We start from the raw sequence: 26,624 nt of genomic DNA, 5'->3' as shown, positions 1-26,624 counted from the left end.
ACTTGCCAACCATATGATGAAATAGGAAATATTGATTGGTTTTGTGGAAAAAAGTCAGTTACAAGAGCAACCGAACTGTGAAAATAGAACACGAAATTAATCATTTATTTGAATTTAGAAAGGTAATGAATGGAAAGTTGAAAGGTGCAGAAACTGTGACCCCAAACGGATAAGGACCACTCTTTCAAAATGGAGAATCTTCGAAATAGTAAGATGATAGACGATTGGCTATGCTGAAAGGATCGCTGGATTTTATGACAAATTTTTAGTTCAGCTTTATATATCGTACAACGTAACGATTTAAAATATCTCCCTGCTGCACTCTATATTGATGCTCGTTGAAATGAGGAAAGAATACGATGAAACAACAAACCGAAAGTGAAGGCCAGAAATGAATAATTTGTTAACTAAATATTTTGCCAAACGATGTGTGGTCCTCGGTAGTATAGTGGTTAGTATCCCCGCCTGTCACGCGGGAGACCGGGGTTCGATTCCCCGTCGGGGAGAATAGAAATTTTGTTGATTTATGAAACGAACCTATGTTCAGCAAATACTTGCTGACTAAAATCCACCATATGACTGAGAGCTACTAGATTTGCAGCAGTGACTGATAATTCCCCACAGTTGGAATCTAATTTCGCACACCTCCACTCGTATTTCTGGAACGTAATGAAATTTACGCACTACGGTGTTTCAGATTTTGTTGAAAACAAACCAGAAAATCAAGTTGCATGCATCAAAATAATATAGCAATATCTCTTACAATTATCAGCAAAATTCACAAAGGAACAAACAAATCAGCTACAAGTTGAACACAATATTAAGGATGCTAATCACAATGTTAACTTTGTATATGGAATATTATGATCTATATTTACCTGGGTTAATAATTGAACTGGACTCTCATGAAATGCAAGAAGTAGCCTACACCTTGGACGACGGAAAAAAGAAAAAGAGCAATCCCATGTGGTCTAGTGGCTAGGATACCTGGCTTTCACCCAGGAGGCCCGGGTTCGATTCCCGGCATGGGAACCTTTTTATACTACACTTATTTCGTTCCCTACAAGAAAATATCGGACAACTTAATCTGCTTTCTACGACATGCCACACCAGCAGTAACTTGACGCAAAATAAACTGTAAAACACTTTGTATATAATTCACGTTGGTATTGAATTTTGAAACACCAACCTTTGCAAACAAAGGACCTACACTTAATATAAACAGTTAACCACAACCGATCCTTGACTATCATACAAGCTCAATATTTACTATGTAGGCCGTTTACTCAGAAGAAATGATTGCAAGAATTTTGCTTCGTTTAAGACAACCAAACTCTTGAAACATCACGCATTGACAAATACATGACATTAATTTTATCACATCACTTTCAAACAATTACATTTTCTAAATACTCATTGTTTCTCCCGCATAACCAATACGCCATCTTCATTTGAGCAATATGAAAGCTCAGAGATTCTATTTCATGGACATAATTGTTGCAATTCTATTCATGTTTTGAAGGACAAAACCAGTTAGATTGTTAAACATATATATTTCAATCAGGAGACAACATTATATTATTAGCGAGCTTTCTCCTTACTAGGCCTATGTGCCGTTAGCGTGGGAAAATGGGTTTGGTTCTCACTGGCTTGACCTGGAGGTTCATGTCACATATTGCTTTGCTAGTGAAACGATCGCTAAATTCAAACAACTTAAAATCTACCATACTATTCGAGAATGATTTTTTCTTAATAACTAAGACTTACTTTCTATATGATATTCACTTACCGTTAAGTGTTGTTGATTACGACACTTACATACATCCCTCAACTTATCGCTTTAAATATTTCTCTCAAAACTTGTTTCCAATTCTTCGTGATTAACTGATAAAATTTCGCTTACAAAACACTACGAACTTTTAATTTCCAGATCATAAAATGCGGTGATGAAAGGAAAGCTGCGAAACGGCATTGCCTTTTTCTCACCCTTCATGGAAAAAATATTTCCTCTTTGTCTCTATTTCTAATCTTTTTAGCGCTACACAACTTTATGACTTTAGTGCTCAAAACATTAATTACTATTAAAGTTGACTAATATTCTGTCACAACAATATTGTTGATTCACTTTCTTCAACTACTATTACGGTGTCTTTTCTTGCTTACTTTGTTCTTGTTCTGAAACCCTGAAAACGCAGCCCATTTGTCTAATTTGAGCTTAGCCTCGACTTATAAGAGTAAAGGAAAGGTAAACGTTGTATTATTGCGAATAGGAAGGAGAAACGTTTCTCAACAGTGAAAGGTAATTACGGTTGTATTTCGTTAAATACAATCGCAAGGATTAGCAAACTAAAACGAACATTATAATGAGAGAAATGTTTATATGAAATAATATTCTAAGCAAAGTCTATTTACAGTATACGAGAAACCACAAACAACTGAGGGATCTTATCATAAGATGAAGAATAAAAGTGGGTTTGTTATACTGGCCAGTTCTGTCTTGACGGGTTTGTTACTGTACTTTACACACGGCGATTCCGTTCGACTTCCTCACTAATGATAAATTTCGCTCGTCTTCACTAATTCAATCTTCCACAACACTATTCCCTCATATGTCTTTACTCACTGAAGAACACCACACAAATAAGAATCAGTTCTATTTGGGCTTACAGAAGAACACATGGATCTCTTGTACTGCCGCCTGGTGGCCACAGCTGATATCGTGACTCAGCTGACCATCGTATTCGGAAGGCTCCGTTCGCGTACTTGCCAACCATATGATGAAATAGGAAATATTGATTGGTTTTGTGGAAAAAAGTCAGTTACAAGAGCAACCGAACTGTGAAAATAGAACACGAAATTAATCATTTATTTGAATTTAGAAAGGTAATGAATGGAAAGTTGAAAGGTGCAGAAACTGTGACCCCAAACGGATAAGGACCACTCTTTCAAAATGGAGAATCTTCGAAATAGTAAGATGATAGACGATTGGCTATGCTGAAAGGATCGCTGGATTTTATGACAAATTTTTAGTTCAGCTTTATATATCGTACAACGTAACGATTTAAAATATCTCCCTGCTGCACTCTATATTGATGCTCGTTGAAATGAGGAAAGAATACGATGAAACAACAAACCGAAAGTGAAGGCCAGAAATGAATAATTTGTTAACTAAATATTTTGCCAAACGATGTGTGGTCCTCGGTAGTATAGTGGTTAGTATCCCCGCCTGTCACGCGGGAGACCGGGGTTCGATTCCCCGTCGGGGAGAAAAGAAATTTTGTTGATTTATGAAACGAACCTATGTTCAGCAAATACTTGCTGACTAAAATCCACCATATGACTGAGAGCTACTAGATTTGCAGCAGTGACTGATAACTTTCCCACAGTTGGAATCTAATTTCGCACACCTCCACTCGTATTTCTGGAACGTAATGAAATTTACGCACTACGGTGTTTCAGATTTTGTTGAAAACAAACCAGAAAATCAAGTTGCATGCATCAAAATAATATAGCAATATCTCTTACAATTATCAGCAAAATTCACAAAGGAACAAACAAATCAGCTACAAGTTGAACACAATATTAAGGATGCTAATCACAATGTTAACTTTGTATATGGAATATTATGATCTATATTTACCTGGGTTAATAATTGAACTGGACTCTCATTAAATGCAAGAAGTAGCCTACACCTTGGACGACGGAAAAAAGAAAAAGAGCAATCCCATGTGGTCTAGTGGCTAGGATACCTGGCTTTCACCCAGGAGGCCCGGGTTCGATTCCCGGCATGGGAACCTTTTTATACTACACTTATTTCATTCCCTACAAGAAAATATCGGACAACTTAATCTGCTTTCTACGACATGCCACACCAGCAGTAACTTGACGCAAAATAAACTGTAAAACACTTTGTATATAATTCACGTTGGTATTGAATTTTGAAACACCAACCTTTGCAAACAAAGGACCTACACTTAATATAAACAGTTAACCACAACCGATCCTTGTCTATCATACAAGCTCAATATTTACTATGTAGGCCGTTTACTCAGAAGAAATGATTGCAAGAATTTTGCTTCGTTTAAGACAACCAAACTCTTGAAACATCACGCATTGACAAATACATGACATTAATTTTATCACATCACTTTCAAACAATTACATTTTCTAAATACTCATTGTTTCTCCCGCATAACCAATACGCTATCTTCATTTGAGCAATATGAAAGCTCAGAGATTCTATTTCATGGACATAATTGTTGCAATTCTATTCATGTTTTGAAGGACAAAACCAGTTAGATTGTTAAACATATATATTTCAATCAGGAGACAACATTATATTATTAGCGAGCTTTCTCCTTACTAGGCCTATGTGCCGTTAGCGTGGGAAAATGGGTTTGGTTCTCACTGGCTTGACCTGGAGGTTCATGTCACATATTGCTTTGCTAGTGAAACGATCGCTAAATTCAAACAACTTAAAATCTACCATACTATTCGAGAATGATTTTTTCTTAATAACTAAGACTTACTTTCTATATGATATTCACTTACCGTTAAGTGTTGTTGATTACGACACTTACATACATCCCTCAACTTATCGCTTTAAATATTTCTCTCAAAACTTGTTTCCAATTCTTCGTGATTAACTGATAAAATTTCGCTTACAAAACACTACGAACTTTTAATTTCCAGATCATAAAATGCGGTGATGAAAGGAAAGCTGCGAAACGGCATTGCCTTTTTCTCACCCTTCATGGAAAAAATATTTCCTCTTTGTCTCTATTTCTAATCTTTTTAGCGCTACACAACTTTATGACTTTAGTGCTCAAAACATTAATTACTATTAAAGTTGACTAATATTCTGTCACAACAATATTGTTGATTCACTTTCTTCAACTACTATTACGGTGTCTTTTCTTGCTTACTTTGTTCTTGTTCTGAAACCCTGAAAACGCAGCCCATTTGTCTAATTTGAGCTTAGCCTCGACTTATAAGAGTAAAGGAAAGGTAAACGTTGTATTATTGCGAATAGGAAGGAGAAACGTTTCTCAACAGTGAAAGGTAATTACGGTTGTATTTCGTTAAATACAATCGCAAGGATTAGCAAACTAAAACGAACATTATAATGAGAGAAATGTTTATATGAAATAATATTCTAAGCAAAGTCTATTTACAGTATACGAGAAACCACAAACAACTGAGGGATCTTATCATAAGATGAAGAATAAAAGTGGGTTTGTTATACTGGCCAGTTCTGTCTTGACGGGTTTGTTACTGTACTTTACATACGGCGATTCCGTTCGACTTCCTCACTAATGATAAATTTCGCTCGTCTTCACTAATTCAATCTTCCACAACACTATTCCCTCATATGTCTTTACTCACTGAAGAACACCACACAAATAAGAATCAGTTCTATTTGGGCTTACAGAAGAACACATGGATCTCTTGTACTGCCGCCTGGTGGCCACAGCTGATATCGTGACTCAGCTGACCATCGTATTCGGAAGGCTCCGTTCGCGTACTTGCCAACCATATGATGAAATAGGAAATATTGATTGGTTTTGTGGAAAAAAGTCAGTTACAAGAGCAACCGAACTGTGAAAATAGAACACGAAATTAATCATTTATTTGAATTTAGAAAGGTAATGAATGGAAAGTTGAAAGGTGCAGAAACTGTGACCCCAAACGGATAAGGACCACTCTTTCAAAATGGAGAATCTTCGAAATAGTAAGATGATAGACGATTGGCTATGCTGAAAGGATCGCTGGATTTTATGACAAATTTTTAGTTCAGCTTTATATATCGTACAACGTAACGATTTAAAATATCTCCCTGCTGCACTCTATATTGATGCTCGTTGAAATGAGGAAAGAATACGATGAAACAACAAACCGAAAGTGAAGGCCAGAAATGAATAATTTGTTAACTAAATATTTTGCCGAACGATGTGTGGTCCTCGGTAGTATAGTGGTTAGTATCCCCGCCTGTCACGCGGGAGACCGGGGTTCGATTCCCCGCCGGGGAGAAAAGAAATTTTGTTGATTTATGAAACGAATCTATGTTCAGCAAATACTTGCTGACTAAAATCCACCATATGACTGAGAGCTACTAGATTTGCAGATTTGTGTGATAATTCCCCACAGTTGGAATCTAATTTCGCACACCTCCACTCGTATTTCTGGAACGTAATGAAATTTACGCACTACGGTGTTTCAGATTTTGTTGAAAACAAACCAGAAAATCAAGTTGCGTGCATCAAAATAATATAGCAATATCTCTTACAATTATCAGCAAAATTCACAAAGGAACAAACAAATCAGCTACAAGTTGAACACAATATTAAGGATGCTAATCACAATGTTAACTTTGTATATGGAATATTATGATCTATATTTACCTGGGTTAATAATTGAACTGGACTCTCATGAAATGCAAGAAGTAGCCTACACCTTGGACGACGGAAAAAAGAAAAAGAGCAATCCCATGTGGTCTAGTGGCTAGGATACCTGGCTTTCACCCAGGAGGCCCGGGTTCGATTCCCGGCATGGGAACCCTTTTATACTACACTTATTTCGTTCCCTACAAGAAAATATCGGACAACTTAATCTGCTTTCTACGACATGCCACACCAGCAGTAACTTGACGCAAGATAAACTGTAAAACACTTTGCATATAATTCACGTTGGTATTGAATTTTGAAACACCAACCTTTGCAAACAAAGGACCTACACTTAATATAAACAGTTAACCACAACCGATCCTTGACTATCATACAAGCTCAATATTTACTATGTAGGCCGTTTACTCAGAAGAAATGATTGCAAGAATTTTGCTTCGTTTAAGACAACCAAACTCTTGAAACATCACGCATTGACAAATACATGACATTAATTTTATCACATCACTTTCAAACAATTACATTTTCTAAATACTCATTGTTTCTCCCGCATAACCAATACGCCATCTTCATTTGAGCAATATGAAAGCTCAGAGATTCTATTTCATGGACATAATTGTTGCAATTCTATTCATGTTTTGAAGGACAAAACCAGTTAGATTGTTAAACATATATATTTCAATCAGGAGACAACATTATATTATTAGCGAGCTTTCTCCTTACTAGGCCTATGTGCCGTTAGCGTGGGAAAATGGGTTTGGTTCTCACTGGCTTGACCTGGAGGTTCATGTCACATATTGCTTTGCTAGTGAAACGATCGCTAAATTCAAACAACTTAAAATCTACCATACTATTCGAGAATGATTTTTTCTTAATAACTAAGACTTACTTTCTATATGATATTCACTTACCGTTAAGTGTTGTTGATTACGACACTTACATACATCCCTCAACTTATCGCTTTAAATATTTCTCTCAAAACTTGTTTCCAATTCTTCGTGATTAACTGATAAAATTTCGCTTACAAAACACTACGAACTTTTAATTTCCAGATCATAAAATGCGGTGATGAAAGGAAAGCTGCGAAACGGCATTGCCTTTTTCTCACCCTTCATGGAAAAAATATTTCCTCTTTGTCTCTATTTCTAATCTTTTTAGCGCTACACAACTTTATGACTTTAGTGCTCAAAACATTAATTACTATTAAAGTTGACTAATATTCTGTCACAACAATATTGTTGATTCACTTTCTTCAACTACTATTACGGTGTCTTTTCTTGCTTACTTTGTTCTTGTTCTGAAACCCTGAAAACGCAGCCCATTTGTCTAATTTGAGCTTAGCCTCGACTTATAAGAGTAAAGGAAAGGTAAACGTTGTATTATTGCGAATAGGAAGGAGAAACGTTTCTCAACAGTGAAAGGTAATTACGGTTGTATTTCGTTAAATACAATCGCAAGGATTAGCAAACTAAAACGAACATTATAATGAGAGAAATGTTTATATGAAATAATATTCTAAGCAAAGTCTATTTACAGTATACGAGAAACCACAAACAACTGAGGGATCTTATCATAAGATGAAGAATAAAAGTGGGTTTGTTATACTGGCCAGTTCTGTCTTGACGGGTTTGTTACTGTACTTTACATACGGCGATTCCGTTCGACTTCCTCACTAATGATAAATTTCGCTCGTCTTCACTAATTCAATCTTCCACAACACTATTCCCTCATATGTCTTTACTCACTGAAGAACACCACACAAATAAGAATCAGTTCTATTTGGGCTTACAGAAGAACACATGGATCTCTTGTACTGCCGCCTGGTGGCCACAGCTGATATCGTGACTCAGCTGACCATCGTATTCGGAAGGCTCCGTTCGCGTACTTGCCAACCATATGATGAAATAGGAAATATTGATTGGTTTTGTGGAAAAAAGTCAGTTACAAGAGCAACCGAACTGTGAAAATAGAACACGAAATTAATCATTTATTTGAATTTAGAAAGGTAATGAATGGAAAGTTGAAAGGTGCAGAAACTGTGACCCCAAACGGATAAGGACCACTCTTTCAAAATGGAGAATCTTCGAAATAGTAAGATGATAGACGATTGGCTATGCTGAAAGGATCGCTGGATTTTATGACAAATTTTTAGTTCAGCTTTATATATCGTACAACGTAACGATTTAAAATATCTCCCTGCTGCACTCTATATTGATGCTCGTTGAAATGAGGAAAGAATACGATGAAACAACAAACCGAAAGTGAAGGCCAGAAATGAATAATTTGTTAACTAAATATTTTGCCGAACGATGTGTGGTCCTCGGTAGTATAGTGGTTAGTATCCCCGCCTGTCACGCGGGAGACCGGGGTTCGATTCCCCGCCGGGGAGAAAAGAAATTTTGTTGATTTATGAAACGAATCTATGTTCAGCAAATACTTGCTGACTAAAATCCACCATATGACTGAGAGCTACTAGATTTGCAGCAGTGACTGATAATTCCCCACAGTTGGAATCTAATTTCGCACACCTCCACTCGTATTTCTGGAACGTAATGAAATTTACGCACAACGGTGTTTCAGATTTTGTTGAAAACAAACCAGAAAATCAAGTTGCGTGCATCAAAATAATATAGCAATATCTCTTACAATTATCAGCAAAATTCACAAAGGAACAAACAAATCAGCTACAAGTTGAACACAATATTAAGGATGCTAATCACAATGTTAACTTTGTATATGGAATATTATGATCTATATTTACCTGGGTTAATAATTGAACTGGACTTTCATGAAATGCAAGAAGTAGCCTACACCTTGGACGACGGAAAAAAGAAAAAGAGCAATCCCATGTGGTCTAGTGGCTAGGATACCTGGCTTTCACCCAGGAGGCCCGGGTTCGATTCCCGGCATGGGAACCTTTTTATACTACACTTATTTCGTTCCCTACAAGAAAATATCGGACAACTTAATCTGCTTTCTACGACATGCCACACCAGCAGTAACTTGACGCAAAATAAACTGTAAAACACTTTGTATATAATTCACGTTGGTATTGAATTTTGAAACACCAACCTTTGCAAACAAAGGACCTACACTTAATATAAACAGTTAACCACAACCGATCCTTGACTATCATACAAGCTCAATATTTACTATGTAGGCCGTTTACTCAGAAGAAATGATTGCAAGAATTTTGCTTCGTTTAAGACAACCAAACTCTTGAAACATCACGCATTGACAAATACATGACATTAATTTTATCACATCACTTTCAAACAATTACATTTTCTAAATACTCATTGTTTCTCCCGCATAACCAATACGCCATCTTCATTTGAGCAATATGAAAGCTCAGAGATTCTATTTCATGGACATAATTGTTGCAATTCTATTCATGTTTTGAAGGACAAAACCAGTTAGATTGTTAAACATATATATTTCAATCAGGAGACAACATTATATTATTAGCGAGCTTTCTCCTTACTAGGCCTATGTGCCGTTAGCGTGGGAAAATGGGTTTGGTTCTCACTGGCTTGACCTGGAGGTTCATGTCACATATTGCTTTGCTAGTGAAACGATCGCTAAATTCAAACAACTTAAAATCTACCATACTATTCGAGAATGATTTTTTCTTAATAACTAAGACTTACTTTCTATATGATATTCACTTACCGTTAAGTGTTGTTGATTACGACACTTACATACATCCCTCAACTTATCGCTTTAAATATTTCTCTCAAAACTTGTTTCCAATTCTTCGTGATTAACTGATAAAATTTCGCTTACAAAACACTACGAACTTTTAATTTCCAGATCATAAAATGCGGTGATGAAAGGAAAGCTGCGAAACGGCATTGCCTTTTTCTCACCCTTCATGGAAAAAATATTTCCTCTTTGTCTCTATTTCTAATCTTTTTAGCGCTACACAACTTTATGACTTTAGTGCTCAAAACATTAATTACTATTCAAGTTGACTAATATTCTGTCACAACAATATTGTTGATTCACTTTCTTCAACTACTATTACGGTGTCTTTTCTTGCTTACTTTGTTCTTGTTCTGAAACCCTGAAAACGCAGCCCATTTGTCTAATTTGAGCTTAGCCTCGACTTATAAGAGTAAAGGAAAGGTAAACGTTGTATTATTGCGAATAGGAAGGAGAAACGTTTCTCAACAGTGAAAGGTAATTACGGTTGTATTTCGTTAAATACAATCGCAAGGATTAGCAAACTAAAACGAACATTATAATGAGAGAAATGTTTATATGAAATAATATTCTAAGCAAAGTCTATTTACAGTATACGAGAAACCACAAACAACTGAGGGATCTTATCATAAGATGAAGAATAAAAGTGGGTTTGTTATACTGGCCAGTTCTGTCTTGACGGGTTTGTTACTGTACTTTACATACGGCGATTCCGTTCGACTTCCTCACTAATGATAAATTTCGCTCGTCTTCACTAATTCAATCTTCCACAACACTATTCCCTCATATGTCTTTACTCACTGAAGAACACCACACAAATAAGAATCAGTTCTATTTGGGCTTACAGAAGAACACATGGATCTCTTGTACTGCCGCCTGGTGGCCACAGCTGATATCGTGACTCAGCTGACCATCGTATTCGGAAGGCTCCGTTCGCGTACTTGCCAACCATATGATGAAATAGGAAATATTGATTGGTTTTGTGGAAAAAAGTCAGTTACAAGAGCAACCGAACTGTGAAAATAGAACACGAAATTAATCATTTATTTGAATTTAGAAAGGTAATGAATGAAAAGTTGAAAGGTGCAGAAACTGTGACCCCAAACGGATAAGGACCACTCTTTCAAAATGGAGAATCTTCGAAATAGTAAGATGATAGACGATTGGCTATGCTGAAAGGATCGCTGGATTTTATGACAAATTTTTAGTTCAGCTTTATATATCGTACAACGTAACGATTTAAAATATCTCCCTGCTGCACTCTATATTGATGCTCGTTGAAATGAGGAAAGAATACGATGAAACAACAAACCGAAAGTGAAGGCCAGAAATGAATAATTTGTTAAGTAAATATTTTGCTGAACGATGTGTGGTCCTCGGTAGTATAGTGGTTAGTATCCCCGCCTGTCACGCGGGAGACCGGGGTTCGATTCCCCGCCGGGGAGAAAAGAAATTTTGTTGATTTATGAAACGAACCTATGTTCAGCAAATACTTGCTGACTAAAATCCACCATTTGACTGAGAGCTACTAGATTTGCAGCAGTGACTGATAATTCCCCACAGTTGTAATCTAATTTCGCACACCTCCACTCGTATTTCTGGAACGTAATGAAATTTACGCACTACGGTGTTTCAGATTTTGTTGAAAACAAACCAGAAAATCAAGTTGCGTGCATCAAAATAATATAGCAATATCTCTTACAATTATCAGCAAAATTCACAAAGGAACAAACAAATCAGCTACAAGTTGAACACAATATTAAGGATGCTAATCACAATGTTAACTTTGTATATGGAATATTATGATCTATATTTACCTGGGTTAATAATTGAACTGGACTCTCATGAAATGCAAGAAGTAGCCTACACCTTGGACGACGGAAAAAAGAAAAAGAGCAATCCCATGTGGTCTAGTGGCTAGGATACCTGGCTTTCACCCAGGAGGCCCGGGTTCGATTCCCGGCATGGGAACCTTTTTATACTACACTTATTTCGTTCCCTACAAGAAAATATCGGACAACTTAATCTGCTTTCTACGACATGCCACACCAGCAGTAACTTGACGCAAAATAAACTGTAAAACACTTTGTATATAATTCACGTTGGTATTGAATTTTGAAACACCAACCTTTGCAAACAAAGGACCTACACTTAATATAAACAGTTAACCACAACCGATCCTTGACTATCATACAAGCTCAATATTTACTATGTAGGCCGTTTACTCAGAAGAAATGATTGCAAGAATTTTGCTTCGTTTAAGACAACCAAACTCTTGAAACATCACGCATTGACAAATACATGACATTAATTTTATCACATCACTTTGAAACAATTACATTTTCTAAATACTCATTGTTTCTCCCGCATAACCAATACGCCATCTTCATTTGAGCAATATGAAAGCTCAGAGATTCTATTTCATGGACATAATTGTTGCAATTCTATTCATGTTTTGAAGGACAAAACCAGTTAGATTGTTAAACATATATATTTCAATCAGGAGACAACATTATATTATTAGCGAGCTTTCTCCTTACTAGGCCTATGTGCCGTTAGCGTGGGAAAATGGGTTTGGTTCTCACTGGCTTGACCTGGAGGTTCATGTCACATATTGCTTTGCTAGTGAAACGATCGCTAAATTCAAACAACTTAAAATCTACCATACTATTCGAGAATGATTTTTTCTTAATAACTAAGACTTACTTTCTATATGATATTCACTTACCGTTAAGTGTTGTTGATTACGACACTTACATACATCCCTCAACTTATCGCTTTAAATATTTCTCTCAAAACTTGTTTCCAATTCTTCGTGATTAACTGATAAAATTTCGCTTACAAAACACTACGAACTTTTAATTTCCAGATCATAAAATGCGGTGATGAAAGGAAAGCTGCGAAACGGCATTGCCTTTTTCTCACCCTTCATGGAAAAAATATTTCCTCTTTGTCTCTATTTCTAATCTTTTTAGCGCTACACAACTTTATGACTTTAGTGCTCAAAACATGACAAAATCCATGGTGATTGAAACGAAGCGATCGGTGTCAAATATAGAAGCAGGAGCGGTCAAAAACAAGTGACTAGTTTTCGATATCTGAGTACTATTATTAGTGATGGTATGACATGCGAACGTGAAATAAAAGCAAGGATAGAAATGGCGAAAAAAGCCTTTAGGATGGAGAAAATAGTATTTTGGGGGACCACGAATAGAGTTGAAAAGAAAAAGACTCATAAAATGTTTCGTGTACTGTATTTATAGAACATAAACATGGATATTACGAAGAAATGATTAGAAACACTTGAAGGCTTTCGAAATATGTGCGTGGTCGAGAGGAAAACGAGTGAGAGGGTGTTAGAAATGGAAGGAGAAAAATATTATTAAGAAGAGGAAGAGAAACTGGTTGGGATATGTGTTAAGAAGGAATTGTATCATGAGGGATGTGCTAGAGGGTGTGGTGGCAGGAAAGAGAGAGAGGGGACGAATTAGACTATATAGGAACAGGATTAGACTATTGGCGATATCACAACAGAAAAATCGTATGTGAAGATAGAGAGGTTAACAGAAGATCGTGGAGCATGGCAGCTTCTAGGCTGCGGTAAGTGACCCGCTGGTAATGGCGGAATACTTCTGATATAATGATGCTGATGATGCACAGTAGAAACAGAAATATCCCCTTTATTGTCATTGCTAATACGAATCGCAATGCAAATTTCTACAGGCTGTCAAAATACCTCGCTCTAAAAGCTGTAGAAAACTATCTGTTACTATGCGAGGGGAAATCATAGGTCGAGCAACAATGAGACAAACTGCCATTCAGATAGCTAGGGGTATGAACTGTGACGAGAAAGCAGTGAAGAAATTGATTTAGCGGTATGAAGAAGGTAGTGAATATTTCACATCTTGGCCAAGAAGTAGGAGACCAATAATAATAATAATAATAATAATAATAATAATAATAATAATAATAATAATAATAATAATAATAATAATAATAATAATAATAATAATAATAATAATAATCTCAGAAATTTATATTTATTTCCAGCAAGACTTTTGCATACCCTCCTAGGGCAATATTATGTTTTTATAAAACGGTCATTATAAAATTGTCAACCTAATTTGAAAGTCATTATAAGTGGTGCTTTATTTATTTATTGCAAAATTCATTTCTGCCAGTAGCTTTCGGCACCTTACTCCCTCTTCATGCTTACTCAGGAGGAAGCTGCGCGTCCCCAGGTTGGGAACTACTGCTTTCCATTAAGGAATTCTGACAATCTGTTAGACATTTGCATTCTGACTAACATCAGTAAACTGCGTTCTTCTGTTTCTACTGCGCATGCACCAGTGAATTTCCATGGAAGATCATGAATAATTCTGATAAATTATATAATATTTATGGACGAATATGTAATAGAACCTATATCAATAATATATATCATTTCTCAAAGTTACGAATACGGTAAACATTAAAAAATCAATAGACATATTACAACAGGGTGAAATAGGTATAAACTTCAGACACTACAAAATGCGTTTAATTCACTCTTCCCGCTGGTCTAATGGCTAACGCGTATGCCTCAGGAATATGGGGCCCAGGGTTCGATTCCCCGTGGGGGAAGTTAGAAGTTTTAGCTGTCATACCTAGGTGGATGTTTTTATGTTCGTGTTCTTGTCGTTCAAGGTTAATGGAAAAGATTGCAAAACGTGTATAACCAAGTAGAAAAGAGACAAGTTGCTCAGATACGTTCGGTGAATCAGTTAACTTAAAGAAAAGAAAAAAGTGTCTAAGGCATTTGTCTGTAATGTGTAAAAAAATAAAACCTTAAAGTTTACTTCCAATCCCACCAAAGTAATATTTTATTTTACCTGTTCTCGAAGTTTCTCTTTGTGTTTCTATCGGATTCGATTAAATAGAGCTTCGAATAGAGACCACGTTGAATTCATTTATTGACTAACTCTAAAATTCTGATAAAGATATGGCTATGATTTTATTATTATTGTTATTATTTAAAGTACGAAGTTTCAAATCAGGCGATGCAGTGTTTACGCAAACTAAATGATAATTTATTTGATAATATTCACTAGTCAACTATACATTTGCGAGGTTTTGCTTTAGGAAATGAAGTGTATACAACATGCTTTGGTAAATGAAGTGTATACAAAATTGAATGGTAAAAGTATTACAATAAAAATATATTATTAAAAATATTGATTAAGTAATTGGAGTTAAACATGCTTTCCAGTAAGAATTATATGTAGAGAGGATTTACTTTAAAGTGTGATGGAAACGAATATTCGAGTTTTAATCCGATTAGAAATCGATAGCTTACAGAAGAATATTTACTTCATTAGTTGTATAAATCTTTATGTTTATCGTAATATAATTCTCTTTAAAATTATGATTTTTACATTTCAAAACGTGGAACGAGAAATAAATATAATATTCTATTTGTTAAGGATACCTTTCAAACAGTGATGATTTCAGGGCATGACCTGTGGGAAATTTGAGACCCTGTCGACATAAATTTCCCCTTCGTGGCCATAAGTTATCTTCGATTATGCTCAAATGGACTAATAATGTTTTATCAGTTTTCTCTCATTCATGTATTGACCATTACCGGGAGGAGAATCTTCTGAAATCGTCAATGCTTGTAATTAGGTTTTCATTACAAATCAAAGGATAATAATGAAATATTGAACATACTTAATACTTTGTTCTCAGCTGTGAATTTTATATTTGCAATTCATATAATGTTCGCTTCTAATCGAATTTCAGAGAGAAGTAGTTTCCAAAGATTTATTCAAAGAAATGTTCTCAGTCCTCTGATGAAAATAGGAACACAGTTTTAAGAAAAAAACAAAACGAATATTTCCTTCAGGGTTTGAACACATAAGCTTCTGATTGATAGACAAGTGACCCAAACCGCTCGACCAGTTCGTATGTCTTCAATGTCTCATAGAGAAGAAACCTGACTTCAAGACTTATTGGGAACTCAAATATTGTGCTCTTTCTTGAAACGTCAGACAACTCAATGCCCCCGAGACGATACTTTGGACACTATCTAGGATTGGTATGTCTATTTGCTTCTTAAGCATTTCTACAACAATAGGTTATGCATCTTTACATCATGTAGATGTTCTTCGTTAGCTGTAAACTCATTATATAGTAATTTACATCTTGTTATTTACGTTATGTCAAGGATACTTCTTCTCACAACTTCATCCCGTATATATACACTTTACTCCCACGTGTGGGGTGAAGTGAACAATTTACATTATATAATTCATTTCTTTCTGTATACGTTACTTCAGACACGATATGAACCATAGTTGTATTTTTATCCTATTCATATATAATTGTCAATCAGCCGTGCTATCATTTTTGTGTAAGATTTTTTCACGTTCATGTTTACTATGTTCGCTTCCTTCAAAATTACTCTAAATTGCTGTGAGTTGGCCAACGTGAAGTCAACTCACAACGTATTTAGACATCTACCTGGTCCATAAAGTAGTATATAGCATATATTAAAACCCACAAAATGGCGACATTTTGTCCCTGGAAAAGAAAGCTAGACATATAAAGGACCCCATTACTTTCAATAGCTTAGGGCCCCATCAAACCTAAATGCGGCACTGTGTATGATAGTGCCATCGAAAACGGTGATGACCTCCTTCTATCAGTCTTAAAAGATTCATCTGTGTTCTCCCCTTTTTGATGGGATAATTTCCGAGGATTTGTATATTACTTCCAGTTAAAGGTAAATATAAACTGCATGAGGAGATGAGGTAAATGTGAGTTCTTGGACTGTAGCATTCTCGCCGTGAACTGCTACGAAGGAACTCACACCTGTCGATGGTGATGAAGAAGAGCTCGCAGTAACAGTAAAGCTGCTTCAATAACCAAAACACTTAATGACATACCTGCACAGACTGCGCCTTCAACGAATTTATCTTTAGGTACTATGTTTCTTCCATGAACAATTTCAGCTCGACGTTCTGGTACAAGTTGAGATACCTCATTTCCATTACTATCAGATTCACTTTTCGAATCTGTAACAGTAGTGATTCATCTTCCTTTCGAATAAGTACTCCTTTAATGGCACGTTCAGCAATTCTAGTGACACATGTCACTAGCGTTTCCTATGGAATATTCTTTCCGTTTTTTCGTGATCCCCATTTTAGCTCCATTTCTGGCAAAACACACACTGCTCCTCGTTAAACAGGGTGTCTGCCACGTTGTCGTGCAGCAGTACGCTCCAAATATGGTGAATTATCCACTAACTGTAAGAGTATACAATTTTCCGCCTCACATGATTCAAGGAGATTAACTTAGCAATCATGGTAATTTTGTTGAAACTTTGGTAGCCCCGGCGATAGACCGTGCTTCTGTCGTATCCTGTAGGAATTTAGATGGAAATTGATGTTAAGCAGTGCAGTTTTAGTGTCACTCTCTTGCCACAGTTCTTTTACCTGAACGTTTTTATGGAAGCATATTTCGATTTTTTTTTTCGTCCTCATGTTAGTTTCGTTTTATGCGTACTATATTACACAGATTTTTCTATTTTTAACAAGAGCAATCCCTTTTCTTGTTGCAGTTGTCCTCTGTCTGACTGGGTTCCTTTTATTTGCTATTCTTCTTCAGAATAACTGAGAACATGTGAATTTCAGCGCGAATGTGCTATTATCAACATATAGGCAGACAAGAGCACAAGAAATATAACAAATTGTTTAGTATTACGGGAATTTAAAAAAGTAAATATTATGTACTATATTAAGTGCTATAATTTGTGTGCATAATCAATAAGAATACATGCACTACGCAATAACTACCGGAGTTTTTTTTTTTATAACATAACGTACCAGCAGACATGTTTAAAAGTTCTATTCATTGTAGAACACCAGAACAACAAGTATTTTCAAAACAACATAATGTAACAGCATAACAGTAAAATTATTGCTTTGAAATATTGTCTATTACACCATAAACCAACAAACCATGTAATCTTCCTGGGGGATTTCTCGGTACTGGGAATCTGTCATAATATAACGAATGAGAAAATCAACCAGAATAATTTCTATCATCTGTTTTCAATAGATAAATAAAACGGAATTTTCACACGAAGTCATACTCGTACTTCCATAAAAATCGATTATTATGAACCCTGTGAAAACTATAAAATACATATTTCCTTTGCTTCTATTTGATGGATCAAGACGATAATTTCAGTTTGAATTGAACATAAAATAGGACACAAAAATAGATTTTATTGTTTGTGTAGTTTGCAGTGTTGCCACGCAATAACTAAAAGATTCGCGAGAATGGACTTTTTAAAAGAAACCTGTTTCCTCTGCTGCTATTTGATGGAACAAGATTAAATTTTCCGTTTAACTTGAACATAAAATAGAACACATATAGGGACCTTTCCGTCCTGCACTAGTCCCGGGTTTTCCACTTCTCCCCCATTGGGGGAAATCTTTAACACAATAGAAAATAATAATAATGAAAAAACATATTTTATGCATATCTTTATTTCGTTTTTTCTATAAATTTTAATGAATTTTCATTTTACATATGCTGTGAAGAAAGACTTAAATTGTACAAATTCACGATCTGTGTTCGTTTTGTTTTGTTTTGTTTTGTTTTAAATAAAGTTACAGACAACGATAAGTCTGAGTTTTAAAATATGCGTTGGTGCAATAATGAAAGAAATTCGATTTGAATTTTCGGCCTTAATAGTTTGAATATTCAAACACTAAGAATTTCATTAAAATAAATAAAATAATCGGATTGTTGAAATTTATCTAGATTGATATTATGACAAGGTGTCGAGGAGAAAACATGCACAGGAGGGATGCGGTACATACTCATCCGTCTCTTCGTAATGTTAAAGTTGTATTTAACTTCGACGACCAATGCACAGTGGGCCAGAATCAAAATCTGACTGGAAAAAAGTAGTTTTGGCAACTACGTCTAATCTACATTCGAACACCACAGTTGTGTTAATTAATAAATAAGGTTTCTTGCTGCGTATCAGTAAACACGGATAACAGCATATAGTGGCGGCAGCAGCACTTCAAAATTGATAGTTCATTATCTGTTTTATAGCGCGCTGAATTGGGATAGTATGAACGTAAGGTTTGCGGTTTAATTGCGCATGTGAAAAGGCAACGAACGATCGCAAAATAAGCTATGAGTAAAGGTATGTATATGTACTTGTTGTTTGACTAAAGTTTTGATTGATTGGTTTACGTTGCTGTTCTCTAGAAGCATTTCTAGAGAGTCGAAGTATTCACGTATTGAAGAACTGCTATTGGAAATTGAAATTGAGATTTAAAAATGTACGTTCATGTCTGTATTGAGATCTTTCGTCATGGTGTAGTTTGATATATGTATTTCGAAATACAGTTGTGGTCTACTGCCCGTTCTTGCCCGACTTTATATTTATCGTCTTTTCAAAGTTAGGTGTAGCGAGCCGGATACGCTCTTCGTTACGTGAAGAACCTGTACGAGGTATTGCTTTCTAAACCATCAAACAAAGCACTTTATAATTATGATACGAACAGTTATGGAATGTAAATTCTTTCTGTGGATGTTCTTCGCAGTGTGAGAGTGCCTTCAAAGTGATTTCGAGAAGCGTTGGAAGCTGTGGAATAGAATGACTGATAAATTTTTATCCAAATATAATGATTGGTTGAAAGGACATATTAAGTTCTCTGATAAAGTATTTACTGGTTTCAAAACGATCTCTTGAAGCCAAGAGCATAGGCCTTTGACAAGCAAATCAGGCAGACCTAGTAAACTCTTCGAAAATCCGGGAACAAAGTCGAAGAAGAAACTTGTACAACCACTCGTTACAAAGCATTCTGAGTAAGAGCTGGTGTTGGCTACCCAATGTTCATTGAGAGTTGCTGGAAAAAGAGATGCCGCGGTTGTATTAGGAGAAATCACTCAAACGACACCTAAGGGAGAAGCGAAAATCAAAAAGGCTTATCATTCGCCAAAATTCTCTCAAACACTTATTCTCCGGATGAAGTCGTGGCACTTATTATAGATAACAACTTAACAAAAAGACCGTATGCACATTTGAGACTAGGTGCAAAGGCAAAACATAGTGACATATATCCGTCGTATAAAGTAGTGTGGGAAGCAAAATTAAAGCGTTATCCCAGAGAAAAGAATATTATAGTAACTGACACGTCAGCCGAAGGTAATTTACAAGCAATAGTAAATCAGACAATTGAGCGCATCGTGATTTTACATGAAGATTATATTAAACATTCCATCAAAGATGGAGACATAATGAAATTAGTGTGTGAGTGGGATTGCGATGGAAGCAGTTGTCATAATGTATATAAGCAGAAAGTTGAAACAGAAGATAAATTGAACTAGTGGCTCAGATATTTTTGCTATTTCCTTCGTTCCCTCACAGTTGTATTCAACATCCGATGGGGAGTTGACAAAGCAATTTTGTAGCAAAATCCCAAACCATCGTCGCCTAGATTTTGTCGACCCATTACATTATTGTACCAGAAAAGAGGTATGTTCAATGGAAACGCAAATACGTAATTTCGAGCCTACTAATGTACCAATGCAGGAGAAGGAAGTAAATGATATCCCTAAACTTGTGTTCACAATGGTGAATGGGAAGATGTAAAACTCTGTTACAGAAACTTCCTCCTCAAATGTTATCCTTGAAGGCACTTAAAGTCACTCTCACACTGCGAAGAACATCCACAGAAAGATTTTACATTCCATAACTGTTCGTATCATAATTATAAAGTGCTTTGTTTGATGGTTTAGAAAGCAATACCTCGTACAGGTTCTTCACGTAACGAAGAGCGTATCCGGCTCGCTACATCTAACTTTGAAAATACGATAAATATAAAAATCGGGCAAGAACGGGCAGTAGACCACAACTGTATTTCGAAATACATATATTAAACTACACCATAACGAAAGATCTCAATACAGACATGAACGTACATTTTTAAATCTCAATTTCAATTTCCAATAGCAGTTCTTCAATACGTGAATACTTCGACTCTCTAGAAATCAGTAGCGTAGCGTGATATTCCGAAAGGGGGATGCCAAAATTAGTCATTTGTACGATATAGTACTACTGCAAGTAGCAATACATAGCTATTCCGAATAGAAATATAGGGTTATACAAAATTTAGGAGGAAGCCCCCCTAATTGGAGGTCTAGTGGGGCATAGAGAAACGAATGCGTGGATTACGTTAGAATTTAAAAACCAATTGTCTCAGCTCCTTCTTGCCACTACCGTTGTGACGAGAAAACTAGGCCCCACTTTTGTATGAACATTGTTTCCAGTATCGTTCCCTTCATTTCTTTCTCGTGGGCGGCTTTTTTCTCCACATACCACACGTCAATCTCGTTCTTTCAATATATATATATATATATCGCCCAGAAATTTGTCATCTTGGGTACGGAACTCAGACGCCCGTTCGTGAATATGGGCCTGAGTGTATATATCATTTGAAGATGTAAATACAAAGCACTTAAACCAACTCTGGGGGCCTGTTTCTGTATCCAGATACTGAAGTCAAGAGCGCAAATCTGTCTTCAACGTTCGTGGGATGGGTAAGACTGTTCTCATAATCCTTTCTTTTTTTTTAACGATGTTCAAAATATTTATGAAGTTGAAAAAAATGCTGTGGAGGATTAGGGAAGCAGAGTTGTCTATAACATCGGCAGAAGGGCACATTTTAAGGCTTATTGTGGGGGGAGGGGAGAAGAGACTTATATTACAGTAGATGAATCAGATTTCTGAGGTAAACTTGTTGTACTCGTATATTATATACCAAATGATGTAGATGAAATAGTGGTACATATCATTATTACAACTCAGTGCCGTGAGCACATTCTGAAATTTGAATATATACATAATAATAATTGACATGTTTTTACTTACACATCCACAATGATCCACATTAAAATTTTAGGACATTTGTTTTATAACAATACAAATAATGACTTCCCCAAAACTATGAAAGAAAATCAATCAGGCTTATATTTGGCGCAACAATACTCTTATCTGAGCAAAATTATGATTACCACAATAGCATTATAGGAATTGTTACAGGAATTAAACAAATAGTTGAAAATAGACTACTAATAATTAATGACAATGAAATATTAAAGAATACAATTCTTTTTTAAAAATGAAACAAGTCAAAGGACATCAGTTTCCTTTGTGGCAGTCGGTAGTGTTGCCACGAGACGAGACTTCAGGCTGTCTCGTCTCGTCTCGTGCAAAGCATGTCTCGTCTCGTGTCTCGTCTCGAAAAAATGTGCTCGTCCCGTCTCGTGTCTCGTCTCGAGAGGTTCTGTCCCGTCTCGTCTCGTCTCGTCTCGTTTGTCTCGTTTTGTCTCGTCTTGTCTCGTAAAAATATAGCAGCATACCATGGGAACGAAAGTAAAATGTAGCAGGCTGCGCCATGCTAATCAAGATACAACTAACAAGGGAAGAAAGGAAAATTATATATCGAAGTGGAAGATGGTTTATATACCAATCGAAAGCACTAATGACGCCTATTACAAAACTGTAATAAAAATTTTCCGAGTGCATATATTGTGCGAGTTATATGAATATACAGGGTGTCCAGAAAATCCATTTCCACCCCTTGAAATCGCAAACGATGAGACAGATGCCAAAACTGGAAAACACGTTTTTGATCATTATAAAAGTACAATGTATCAAAGCAAACATTGTTGTCCCAGGGCCACCCGCAGAGTCCCAGGCGGTATCCAACTCAAAAATTACAAAAGGTAAAGGGGTCACGTAGTATATCGTTCGAAACTTCTTGGGAAATGAAGGAAGACGAACAAGTCCCAACTCTCTAAAATTACCCTGTGCAAAATGGCGGCCGGTCAAACTGTCAGCAAAAACATCATTGTAGAGTCTATGGCCACCCTCCAAAGAAAGAAAAAAAACTGAAACGGTAAGACAGATGTCAAAAAAGAAAAAGATGTGTGTCATCTGTTCAAAAGTACAATGATTGAAAGTAAAAATGTTTGTCCCAGGGTCCTCCACAAGGTTCCAGACGGGGTTCTACTCAAAATTTTCAAATGGCAAATATGGTCAAATAAAGCTGTTGAGAAATAAAAGAACACAGAACAAGTCTCGATCCTCTAAAATTACACTATGCAAAATGGCGGCCGGTCAAAATGTACATCTTCATTTCGATTTTCTGAGCACGTTCACTTTCCACTTTGCAATCGGCACTTGTTTTCATTCTGAGACATTTGTACGTATTTACTCTTCCTGGTGCAAGGAATTCTTTCCTTTGAATCATTTTATAATTCATAAACCAGATAACGAGCATAAGTACCACTGTTGGCAGTCATAAACATAAATAAGTAGAGGTAAGAGTCTTTACTTCTGATGGCTCCAACCTCTACTTATTTATGTTCGTGGAAGTACATTATATGTTAACTAGTCAGTTCTATACTCAAAGATGTCAAATGTTGTCGTTTCTTTTCTTTATGTCTTAATTTGCTTTTATTTTATTATTTTTTTTCTTTATTTAGATATTATTGGGCTCAAAGAGCAGAATCTCACAGTAGGGGCATTTCCTTTCTTTCCGTTGAGTACAAGAATTAAAGTGAAAATAAACTAAAACCCGGTTACAGAAAGAACAACTAAAATGCAAGATGTTTGCACAGTATTATCGTAGAGCGTCCATACTTGTTCTTTCTGCCTTCATTTAATAACAGCTTTAAACGATGTGCTACTTGACCTCCCTTGCCATTTGAACAATTTGAACATGACCCCGCCTGGGACATTGTGGAGGACCCTGAGACAAATATTTTTACTTCCAATCATTGTACTTTTGAAATAATGACACACATGTTTTCCTGTTTTGACATCTGCCTCACCGTTTCAGGATTTTTTGGGGAGTGGCCATCGACTTTACAATGACGTTTTTGCTGACAGTTTGACCGGCCGCCATTTTGCACAAGGTAATTTTAGAGTATTGAGACTTGTTCCGTCTTCTTTCATTTCCCAAGAAGTTTCGAACGATATGCTACTTGACCCCCTTACCTTTTGTAATTTTTGAGTTGGACCCCGCCCAGTACACTGCGGGTGGCCTTGTGACAAGAATTTTTGCTTTGATACGTTGTATTTTTAAAATGATCAAACACATGTTTTCGAGTTTTGGCATCTGTCTTATCGTTTGCGATTTCAAGGAGTGGTAACGGATTATCTGGACATTCTATATATCCATATAACTCGCATAGTATATGCATTCGGAAAATTTTTATTACAGTTTTGTAATAGGCGTCATTAGTGCTTTCGATTGGTATATAAACCATCTTCCACTTCGATATATAATCTCCCTCTCTTCCCTTGTAAGTTACAAGTATTACCCAGAACACACAAGACAAGAAATGTCACGATAGCTACACCGTGAAGCCTTCACCTCTGGTGTATGTAATAATCGGTTCGATCTCGGTTAGTGCCATGTGAGCTTTGTGGTGGACAAACATTGAATGTGTGTGGGGACCGCGGTAGCTCAGTGGTAGAGCGTTCACCTCTGGTGCTTGGGGTCTCGGGTTCGATCCCAGCCCCGCCAAGTGAACTTTGTGGTGGACAAAAACCGTGTGCGTGGGTTTTCTCGGGGTTCTCCCGTTTCCTCCCACTTTCTTCATTCCACCATTTCATTCATTACTCATCATCACTGTCTCCTTTAGCCTAACCGGCATAACCGTGGGACGTAAAACTCAAAGATTTCATTTCATTTCATTTTATTTTTCGAATGTGTGTGTTTTCTCGAAGTTGTCTAGTATCCTACCACTTTCTTCATTCCACTAATTTTCCCATCATCATCCATTCGGCCAAAGTTGCCTAAAGGCCTTAAAAATAAATTCAAATAAGCTCACAAGGCAAGGACAAATAGTTTACAAGATGATATATCTCTGCTGTTAGTTGTCTGAGGCTTCTCGACCGTGGCTTTTTTTTTTTTTTTTACATTCTGAAACATTGAAATTTGTTTCACCAGTTTCAATACACGAATATACAGTAAATTGGTCATAGGTACGTCGAAGATGAAGACACTAATGTTAAATAATGTTTACACGACAAGCAAAGTTCGATGTAAAGGTGTCATCATCCCCGACACTATCGTATACTATCAGCCCACTTGCTTTATAGTGACTGTATATATATATATATATATATATATATATATATATATATATATATATATATATATATATAGAGAGAGAGAGAGAGAGAGAGAGAGAGAGAGAGAGATGGAAAGATATATAGATAAATAGAGAGATAGATATGTGTGTACACTTTGATTTCATATATTCCAGCCTTTAGGTTTCACAGTGTTAACCCATAACAATCCAAAAACTACTTTCCATTTTAGCATATATAGATTTGTTGCAATTATTTTTTTTTTAAAAAGCTCGGAACCAAATAATTTTATTGAGTAATGGAAAGTATTTGATTGAAATTTTATATGTTACTGCACACTAAGCTCTACTTAAAGTGCCATAGTAATGGGAGCTGAACGACACATCGGACGAAAGAATGCTTGGGGCCAGTCTTCATCTCCATGGTTCAAATCTGTTCCCATAACCGCGGGATGTGTGCTACTATGTGGTGCTTGCCCCGTTTGTGTAACAAACTCATGACAGTACACCCAGATTAGCTAATGGCTAAAAAAAAGTTGATTTTTGGGTGGCCATTTTGGATTAAAGTTCCTTATATTGTCGGGATCTGTTCGCAATCATACAACGTACATTTTCATACCAAGCCGAGCGGTCTGCGGCGATAGACCATCGGCTTGAAGGCCCCGGGTTGAGTCCCGGAAGGGTCATGTGTATTAGTAGTGAGGAATTAGTAAGGGAGTGCAATTCATGGGAGTAAGGAATTAGTAAAAATATAGGATATACATTTTATAGCAGGTTTAAAAACATTGTTTGGGTATCCTATTTCTTTTCTGTTAATTATATTTTTCAATGTTAGAATTTTGATCATTCTCATGATATTTTCTGCTTTCAACGGAGTTCCATGAATATTATACCAAATGTTCTTTACACTTATCAAGTTCGAGAGGTTTAGTGCGCCTGTAAGAAACAATTTCTGAAGATAATTCAGGTCCTAATGAATATTATTCACTAGAAAGGGAAGTATTCCCCTCCTCTCGAAGCAGAGGGCAATTTCGCACTCTGGTCAGATCAAACATTTCCGCGTAACAAAACGAAGGTCCCAGTGTAAAATTTCTTTACCTCAAGTGTTATTATTAGTATCATAAATTTGCTGAAAGCAAACAATTTGAAGGGTTCGTCGATAATATCTTTGCTTCTTTTGTCGTCCGCCCGCCTTCCAAACGAAGAGGTGAATTTTACAACATGACTGCTGTATAATAAGCGAGCGATTGGTAAAATGGTAAAAGTGTGTTTTTATGTGTGTGTGTATGTGTGTGAGAGAGAGGGGGGGGAGAGAGAGAAGACAAAATTTTAGTTGCAAGATGACAT

General features: G+C 36.2%; 10 non-coding genes across 10 annotated transcripts; all 10 read left to right on the top strand.

Annotated features, from left to right (window-relative positions):
* The first annotated feature begins 434 nt into the window (after positions 1-434).
* Positions 435-506, top strand: TRNAD-GUC (transfer RNA aspartic acid (anticodon GUC)). Its single transcript has one exon. It is a non-coding gene; the product is annotated as a tRNA-Asp (tRNA).
* Positions 507-960: 454 nt separating this feature from the next.
* TRNAE-UUC (transfer RNA glutamic acid (anticodon UUC)) lies at positions 961-1,032 on the top strand. Its single transcript has one exon. It is a non-coding gene; the product is annotated as a tRNA-Glu (tRNA).
* Positions 1,033-3,195: 2,163 nt separating this feature from the next.
* Positions 3,196-3,267, top strand: TRNAD-GUC (transfer RNA aspartic acid (anticodon GUC)). The gene has a single exon. It is a non-coding gene; the product is annotated as a tRNA-Asp (tRNA).
* A 455-nt stretch (positions 3,268-3,722) lies between these two features.
* Positions 3,723-3,794, top strand: TRNAE-UUC (transfer RNA glutamic acid (anticodon UUC)). Its single transcript has one exon. It is a non-coding gene; the product is annotated as a tRNA-Glu (tRNA).
* Positions 3,795-5,957: 2,163 nt separating this feature from the next.
* TRNAD-GUC (transfer RNA aspartic acid (anticodon GUC)) lies at positions 5,958-6,029 on the top strand. Its single transcript has one exon. It is a non-coding gene; the product is annotated as a tRNA-Asp (tRNA).
* A 454-nt stretch (positions 6,030-6,483) lies between these two features.
* Positions 6,484-6,555, top strand: TRNAE-UUC (transfer RNA glutamic acid (anticodon UUC)). The gene has a single exon. It is a non-coding gene; the product is annotated as a tRNA-Glu (tRNA).
* A 2,163-nt stretch (positions 6,556-8,718) lies between these two features.
* On the top strand, positions 8,719-8,790 carry TRNAD-GUC (transfer RNA aspartic acid (anticodon GUC)). Its single transcript has one exon. It is a non-coding gene; the product is annotated as a tRNA-Asp (tRNA).
* Positions 8,791-9,244: 454 nt separating this feature from the next.
* Positions 9,245-9,316, top strand: TRNAE-UUC (transfer RNA glutamic acid (anticodon UUC)). The gene has a single exon. It is a non-coding gene; the product is annotated as a tRNA-Glu (tRNA).
* Positions 9,317-11,479: 2,163 nt separating this feature from the next.
* On the top strand, positions 11,480-11,551 carry TRNAD-GUC (transfer RNA aspartic acid (anticodon GUC)). Its single transcript has one exon. It is a non-coding gene; the product is annotated as a tRNA-Asp (tRNA).
* Positions 11,552-12,005: 454 nt separating this feature from the next.
* TRNAE-UUC (transfer RNA glutamic acid (anticodon UUC)) lies at positions 12,006-12,077 on the top strand. The gene has a single exon. It is a non-coding gene; the product is annotated as a tRNA-Glu (tRNA).
* Positions 12,078-26,624: the final 14,547 nt, after the last annotated feature.

This window comes from Thermobia domestica, chromosome 10 (assembly GCF_964235325.1).
Source record: "Thermobia domestica chromosome 10, izTheDome1.hap1.1, whole genome shotgun sequence".
NCBI classification, from domain to species: Eukaryota; Metazoa; Arthropoda; class Insecta; order Zygentoma; family Lepismatidae; genus Thermobia; species Thermobia domestica.
The sequence above is the reverse complement of the archived record's forward strand: the minus strand, read 5'-3'. Positions and strand labels throughout refer to the sequence as shown.